The following is a 9,250-nucleotide window of genomic DNA, read 5'->3' as shown; positions in this document are numbered from 1 at the left end:
TAGCTTTAATGGCAATTGTATAGTGGCAATTATGATTGCAGCTAAATCCAATCTGAAAATGGCTAATTATGCCCTTTTAGTGTCCATTTTTTTGCCGGTAAATTTAATTAAATTGCCACTAAAAGGTACATTCTCTAACGGCAATTAATTTATAGCAATTATAATGGCTACGATAAATGTGTGAATTTTTCACGTTTAGCATCCAATTTATGGTCCATAAAATCAATTAAATTGTAGCTAAAAGCTACGAGATTCAACAACAATTGTTTGGCCACCGATAATGGCTACAATGTTCTTCCAAATAATAATCCAGTAATAGAGCCTTTTGGTGGCAACTAAGGTAAATGCTAAAAAAACATATCACTATTAATTGATAAAAACATAATACATCTCTTGAGATCTGATGAAAAAATAAAGGACTAATCCAGAATATTAATGTAACAACTTAAAAACTTAAATTGTTTGAACTAAATAATTAATGTCATTATATAACCAATCCTATAATAAAAAATAAATTAAAAAAAAGGACACAATAGTTTTCAAATAATTTCTGCAACTCTTCGTCATATTGAAATCTTCTAAAGTTTAAATCTTCAAACATTAGATTGTAAGACCTGAAATAATAATAAAATTGTGTCAATAGATGATATATGTCCCAAAAAGATGAACAATCTGAAATACTACGTAAATTAAAGGACAAACATAATAAATAGAACACCCATCTTTAAAGGCCTTCAATTAAATTTGACAAACTAAGTCAAGGAAAGGTGACTATTTTAACGTCTATGATAATATATACATGAAATTATAGGTAAGTTCAAGGTGAATACTTGAGGATGAACATAAAATTATGAGGAGCAATGACCTGCTTGAACTACTAAAAAGTCCAAAAATTTTCAAAATATAGTTCTCCAGACTAAAGGACATCCCCAAGAGTTATTTTATGCTGAAGTTACGAACCTAGTTTCATACATCAGAAATTGAAAAGTCAAGCTGAGACGAATCTCATCTTGAAATGATGCAACCAAAACCATTACCATGATCCATGAAATGGAAGCGTTTACAAATTATCAGTGATTGTAAGTGAAAGATTAATTAACTAGAGATACAAAGTCGACAGTATCTCATTGAATGACCCGTCCAGGAGTAGGTTTTCAGTGGCATTAAACATAGAACAAGTCTATTGAGTTACTTATAATATTGACGATCATATTTGAAAATTTTAAGGTATTTGCCTGCGTTTAAACCATTGAGAAAATCTTCTTACATGTTTCAGAGGTTGCAAGGAAAATAAATAAGCAAAAAGTGCGGCATCACTAAAGTCATGTATATATCATGTGAGAAACCTCTTGTCTCTTTTACATTTCTCATGAATAGGAATTTATGATTCTTCAAATTCAGGACATATATTTTTGTTGAAACTGGTACTATTGTATTCCTCAGCATTAAGGTTATGTTGGTCACCTCCAAAAATTAGAATAAACAGAAAGTAAAGCAAAAACATATTTACAGAGCTCGTAAAATTTCGACAAGGCCATCTACTTGTTCATCTTCCTCGATACTAATCTCTTCAGAACAAATTCAGGACAAAGTTAACATAGTTATACTGCCAAATCGGTTTCCTATTTGAATCATAGTCAATTCCCTGTCAATTTTAATTTAGATCTTCTGAAGTTAAGCAAGTTGAATATAAATCAAAACCCAAGTACCCTACTTAAGTCACCTTGAACTTCCTACTAAGCAAGAATCCATCACTAAAACCACGAGTCCTAAAGTATCTCTTCTAAAAGATCATAGATAGCTGTTCAGACAGCCCATCACTAAAACCACGAATCCTAAAGTATCTCTTCTAAAACATCATAGATAACTGTGTAGACAGTCCATCACTAAAACCATGAATCCTAAAGTATCTCTTCTAAAACATCATAGATAGTTGTCTAGACAGTCCCTCGACGTATAATTATATACGTTACTGGAAGTAAGAACAAATAATCCTTATGTGCTAGGACACAAGCACCAGAATAAAAAGGGTGATCACGATCGGAGCCTAAAACCAAGGCCTCCAACGCCTTTGATATATTAACAGTGCACCATATCTCAAACTACTACTCAGAATGCTAAAACCCAATTAATACAGTTAACAGATGCTACATGTGTTTGAACAGGCTTGAAACTGTTAACCACCTTTTTTTGCACTGCCCGATTGCTAGAGACATTTGGTCAATGTTTTTCTCCCTTTTTGGTCTCCAGTGGGTTTTGCCAAATAGTCTCAGGGAAGTTTTTGTAAGTTGGGGCAATTGGAAAGTTGAGAAGTCCATCAGAAGAATCTGGTCTATGGTTCCCGCTGTTGTTGTGTGGGGTTTATGGACAGAAAGGAACCAAAGATATTTTGATGGCATCGCAACTAACAGCTCCAATTTTAAAGGCAGATGCCTAGTCTTACTTTTTAGTTGGGTTAACCATACTCCCTTGTATGACACTGATCAATTCTTGGATTTTGTCAGCTCTCTAGTTTTATGATAGGTTTTTATTTTTGCCTTTTATAGAGCTGACTTTCCTACTTTTGTAAATCTCGCATCCCCTGGATGCCTTGTTATTAATATACCACTTATTTCATCAAAAAAAAAAAAAACGATCTATGAACTCATGCTCATAATTATTAGACTTAACCAAGGACTATATTCCATAACCTAACTGGAAAACTTCACAGAAGAATTTAAAGCATAAGCAAGGGAGAGTTAAATCCTTAACTGATTTTAAGATGCTCGCTAAATGAAGTCAAACCCAGTGAACTTGATCAATTCTTATAGGAAAAACCTAAGTTACATGGACTCGCCATTTTGGGTGCCGTCCCCATTCAGGATACGGTCGGGTGCGGGTGCGGGGACGGCAAACGTCCGGGATACGGTCAATTACATACGGATACTTTGACCGGAGTTCGTCGACAAATTTGGGGGGAAAATTTGAGATTTTGATTTCTCAAAATTAAAAATAAAACAGATTTAAGATAAGGAAAATGACATATCTTCAATATTATAGTACTTTTAGATAAACCAAGAATACAAGGTTGTGTTGAGTTCAGATGGCAGAGAGAAGCAGTGATATAGATGGAGGGTTTGTTTTCGGCCTTGAATGGCTTTCTCTTTCTATCTTGAGGAAAGAATGAAAGACTGTGAAAGAGACGACCTAGAGGCTTGAAAACTTTGCTCTGTAAAAGCCTGAAAAGGAAATTAGGGGAATATGAAGAAGACGATTGTTTATAGCTAGAGGAGACATGTAGTCATGTACAAGCTGAATTAGGATTCTTAAAAGTCTTATTGTATTAACGTACAAAAATGACCCCTTTATTCTTCATCTGTGCTATTTTTATCCCCTTTATTTTCTATTATATGCTACTTGTGACACAAAATTGAAAGGCACCTAATTATGCTATTTATAAATGTTTCTTTCTTATACAATATAGGGATAGTTTTAAAATTAATTATTAGCATGTCAATTTTTTGATAATTAATTTATATTTTTAATCGCACAAAAGCACAAACGTATTTACTGGTTGAACATAATAAAATTGACCCCTTTGTACAACGAATTATTCTTGGAACGTATGTTTTCATATGCCTTTTATATTTTTTCATATTTACAGCCGAATCCCCACACCCGTATCCATAACTGGATACGCACCCCTGAATCTTAAAATTTAGATTTTGCCGAATCCGACACTCAAATCCGTAGCCGTATCGGATACCCGCACCCGAGTCCGTGTAACTTAGGGAAAAACTACCCAAGGAATATTTATGTGCTTTTAAACAATTTCCTCGACTAAATCAGTGATGCTTAACTTCTCTTTAAATCTAAACAATATCATCTTAACTGATCTAACTAAGGATAGATGTTAGAGGATAATCTAGTAGTGGGCTAGTCTTTAACAAGCTTCTTGTGTTGCATTTTCCTTTAGTTCTCCATCTCAATGTGAAGATACCAGCAAACTTAGAATGAAAAACTAGGTGTAACTGGATTTAACAAAGAAAATCCTTGTACTAGCACAGCTACATCTCAAAGGAATCCATGCCACCAGCCAGTCCCTCCAATCTGATTAGCCTAGTCTTTCCCCTATCAAAATCTTCTGAAATTAATATTTCAAGAGCTATTTCCTTCTACATTAAGTGTTGGTACCATCAGAATTAGTAGCAAAACAAAAAAAGATATCATTTATATTTTATCCTTAATGATTGTTTCCTTTGGCTAAGGATAATATAAACTCTCAGTCTCTCACACTGATCACACACACACACTTAAATGATTTTCTCTCAAACACACTCCTAAATTACCTTTTTTTTCATTGAGAATAGAGAAATTCATCAGAAGGTACAACACAAAGAAATATCAAAAAACTCTCTGCACCTTCATTGATTCAATCAATTTCCTATCTACCATCTCTTTTTCTCCAGTTTTAACTTTCACAGTTTCCCAAAGGTTCACTCTATCTATGTTTGTGCTACAGATTTTACTACTCCTTGGTTCTCATTGCAAATCTATTCCTAAAAAAACACTAGACTAATGATAAATTTGTTGATATAATTTTTCATTACACATCTTCATTCAACATTTATTTCTCTGTTTGTGATAATACTTTTATTTTTCAATAAAAGACTTTAATGATGATAACATCATAACTTAACAGCCTCATTTAGCTCATATAGGATAACATGAAACCTATCCATACTAAACCTATATAGAACGAAGAATGAAAACTTCTTTAAGTTTGATGGTAGCATTAGCAGAACATATACAATACTCCAACTTGTGTGAAAATTTAAAATTACATTTTAGACAACGTATAATTAAAAAATACTTACTCATATACGATATTTATTCCAAATTATATTAATTTACGTGCTTAAGTGCAGATATAATGCTGAAATGTAGAAACACGTGTTGTAAAACACCATACCCATTAATCCTTATAAATGACAATATTTCTATGTGACATTTTATCAAACACCAAATATGCTTCTAAAGTTTATCCTCCTAACAATTGCAAGTAATACAGTAGAAATAATGAGCCAGAATCATATGTGATGACAGGCAATATAGCAATACACAAATAGTGTTCAAGTTTCACTTTCCCCAAAATGCTAAGACAAATATGGAGAACAAATCGTTGGAAAGCTAAGGGGAAAAAAATACCTTAGGCCTAAACTTGGTTTGCTATCAATTTTTGATTTTTCCAATGTAACTGTATCAAATGTACCTTATTCTCCCCTTCATTACCTAAGGGTACATAAGCGAAGAAGACGATGGAGAATCAACCGACGGTGACGCTTGGAAGCAGCGTTCAAAACCAGAAAAACGTTGACATGGCCTTGATAATGTTAGTTTTGTGAACTTTTCTGGAAAAAAATTGATGATGTAGTTGGGCGGCATAATTAGGCGTCAATGGGGCTTTAACGAGGGTTTTCAGTATTCATAGGCATTTACCAAAGAGAAGGAAATGAAATACTTTTTATATTTATAGTAAAAACTAAAGGTTAACTCTTATAGTGGCTGTATCTTTTAATCGCCGGGCGAAATATATTTTTTTCCTAGCTAATATGTATGTGTCGCTAATGCTTTGGTTTAAAGAATTAATTACTGGCTATTACCTTGTTGCCTCTAAAAAATTTCCACCAAAGGCCTTTTTTGTAGTAGTCCTGTTGGCTAAACTACACCTCCACCATCTCTCGACGGACAATCTCGCATAATATGGCCTGGCTGACCGTAGGTATAACACATATCTGAACCCAAACTGCACTATCCGTCATGCAACTTACCCCACTTGGCGTATTGTGGTATACATGGCCTCATCTGGCTAAAATCACCTCTGAATAGGGAACTGGAAGCCTTGGAGCTCTGGTCTGGGCCAGAATAAGTGGGTCTATCAAATCTCAGTCCTGGAAACTATGAAGGCGCAGTAGTGTCACGACCCGACTAGGGGGCCGCGACGAGCACCCGGATCTGTCCCACCCGGGCACCCCCTTGACATACTTTCACATAACATCTAGGTGAGCCACAAATCAAATCATGCATTCTAGTCATCCATCATACTATTCCCATTAGACGACAACATTTCTTATATCATCATAGGCATCTATGCCACAACAATGTACATAGGCCGACGAGGCCAACAAAATAATATACAAAATCTAGGCCGACAAGGCCAAACACATCTAACCACATACACATGTCTACGAGCCTCTAAGAAGAGTATAACATATCACATGAGCGGGACAGGACCCCGCTATGCCCATAATTATGTACACAAAAGAATAAGTACCCAAAAGCTACGGCTCCGAATGAAATAGAGCTCTGCTATGTAATCTATGATAAAGAAGCTAAGGATCAAGTCTGTCTCCCTGTGCACCAGCGGGCATGACGCAGCGTTCACAAACAAAAGGACGTCAGTACGAAGAATGTACTGAGTATGTAAAGCATGATCAATATCGATATAGAAGCAAAATGAACAATAATGAGAATTAGCACAAGATGGGAAACAGTAATCTCATCGTCACAGGCACTTACTTACCTTACATAGGAACTTTTCATTTCTAATGCGTATTTGTGTACATAGCTCCATACCCGTACCCGTAACCATTTACATATCCTTACTCACATTCATATCATTTACACCTCATATACATAACATATTCGTACTCATATAGATGTCATATACATAGCATATATATATATACAAATATAGCATGCTGACCACGAGGGTTCGGTGTTTCATACATACTTGGCCAACCAAGGCTCAAGGTCATACATACCTGGCCCTACCAAGGCATCAGGGTGATCCGTACCTTCTGCAGAAGTGCGCGCGCGTTTCATATTCATATACATACTCTATACATATTCATATACATATATTCTACCCGGCATCATAAGCTCGGGGTCTTATTATAGCCCTTCATAGGCACATGTACATACAATAGCCCGTAGGCGCCTTTAGCATCATATTATTCTCATCATCAATACTATCATTATCACTATTATCGTCATTCGCCACTTCTATCTTTCTAGGCGTACTCGTCATACGAGGGATCTAGTACAATCATAGTGTATCGAGGATCGTGAGCTTACTAGCTCGGAAGATCAAGCCATTTGAAGAAATCATAGTCTTATAGAAGATTTAGACATTTGGCCAAAGAACCATGCCTTATGAAAGAAGGGTTAGCCTTACCTACCTTTCCGATCAATTATTCTATACTTGATTGTTCTCCTCCGAAGCTTATGTGTCTACCTTCATTAAAATCATACTATCATTAGAATCGACAACTAGCACACATGGCTAAAGCTAGAGAAACTCGGACAGCATCTCTTTTATTTAGGCAACATTCCTCCATATCGTAATTCAACTCCCAAACGTCAACAATACATTCACAATACCATAACAATGGCCATTAATCGTTTACATTACCCACAAGAATCGCAATTCAATTCAAACTATTTCTCAAAACGTCACTATTCATCATTCATGACCCATTTTCCTATACTCATCTAATGTCCAAGCATTTTAACTCTCAAATACCTTAAACAACATATAAATACGAAAAATCTTACCTTAGATGTTATAGGAACGAGCCTTGGTCAAAATACTCCACTTGAGCAAAAACCCTAGTTTTCCCTTTGATGAGTTTTCTTGACTTGAATGATTTTAATGGGTTTTCTTACACTTGATTCACTTTGTTTATGTTGTTGGTCACTAAAAACCCTTGAAAACTTGTGGAAATAAATATAGAGAGATGTTTTTAGAGAGAAGGGATGAAATGTGGAAATGAAATAATAAACTTGGATCCCTTATTTAATGACTTAAATCTGATCCGGAATAAACAGTACAGTTTTCGTAAACTGGGTTTACGGTCCGTATTCCAATTTACGGACCGTATTTCGTGACCGTATTTAAGCATATCAAAATCCAGAAAGACAGGCTAAAGACATAGTGATTTACGGTCTCAGTTTACGGGCCGTAAACCACTTTACGGTCCGTATTCCAGGTCGTTTTTAGCCATTTGATCATTTGGCAGAAAGTTGAAGTTTTGGAAGTTAAAATACGACATGGAAGTTTACGGACCGTATACCACTTTACGGTCCGTATTTCATTTTACGTGCAACTGGCCAAAATGCAGATCTGCAACTTCCCACATTTTCAGAACCTATAATTAGTCACCATGGGGCATAACCTAGGTCCATTCACTTGGGAAACAATGGAGGATTTTTTCGAGGTGTAACATTCTCTCCCCCCCCCCCCCCCCCCCCCCCCCCCGTTAAGAACATTCGTCCTCAAATGTTAAGGTCTTCGGGGATTCTATAAAAATTTTGCCAGAGTCTCCCTATAATATGGCACTACCATTCTGTCACAACAGCCCACAATAACACTGCCTCACAGGGCAACAACATAACAATAATAGCATTTGGCCACACCCGACCCAAAAGCATAAAAGGAAAGCATACATACCTTATGATCTTGATATCTTGTCTTGGATCTCTTCCAAGGGCTGAAACAATTGCGGGTATCTAGATCTCATGATCTCTTCCGCTTTCCGTGTCATTTCCTCTCGGTTATTATTCCTCCACAAAACTTTGATTGAGGCCACTTCTTTGTTTCTAAGCCTCCGTACTTGCGTATCTAATATGGCAATGGGTATTTCTTCATAAGTTAACTTTTCTGTTACTTGGACATCATTTACTGGGACGATCCTCGCAGGATCTCCAACGCATTTTCGAAGCATCGAGACATGGAACACTGGATGAACGGACTCTAACTCCTGAGGTAAATCTAACTCATAGGCCACTTTACCTATTTTGCGCACGATCTCATAAGGCCCAATGTATCGGGGACTGAGCTTCCCCTTCTTGACAAATCTCATAACGCCCTTCATTGGCGATACTTTCAAGAACACCCAATCTTTCACTTGGAACTCTAAGTCTCTTCGACGATTATCCGCATAGGACTTTTGATGACTTTGAGCGACTAACAACCTATCTTGTATGAGCTTGACTTTCTTTATGGCCTGCTGGACCAAGTCTGGTCCTATCAATTTAGTCTCGCCTATCTCGAACCACCCAATTGGAGATCTACATCTTCGCCCATATAAAGCCTCATACGGTGCCATTTGAATGCTAGAATGATAACTATTATTGTAGGCAAATTCAATGAGTGGCAAATGGTCATCCCAACTACCTCCAAAATCTATCATACATGCCCGTAACATAT

General features: G+C 36.3%; 1 long non-coding RNA gene across 1 annotated transcript; it reads right to left on the bottom strand.

Annotated features, from left to right (window-relative positions):
• Nucleotides 1-222: 222 nt before the first annotated feature.
• LOC132644020 (uncharacterized) lies at nucleotides 223-5,653 on the bottom strand. The gene is made up of 2 exons (XR_009583810.1): nucleotides 5,188-5,653; nucleotides 223-614 (listed from the first exon to the last, which is right to left on the bottom strand). It is a non-coding gene; the product is annotated as an uncharacterized LOC132644020 (long non-coding RNA).
• Between the last annotated feature and the right edge of the window lie 3,597 nt (nucleotides 5,654-9,250).

Source organism: Lycium barbarum, chromosome 6, assembly GCF_019175385.1.
Source record: "Lycium barbarum isolate Lr01 chromosome 6, ASM1917538v2, whole genome shotgun sequence".
Lineage (NCBI taxonomy): Eukaryota > Viridiplantae > Streptophyta > Magnoliopsida > Solanales > Solanaceae > Lycium > Lycium barbarum.
This window is presented reverse-complemented; position numbering and strand designations above follow the sequence as displayed.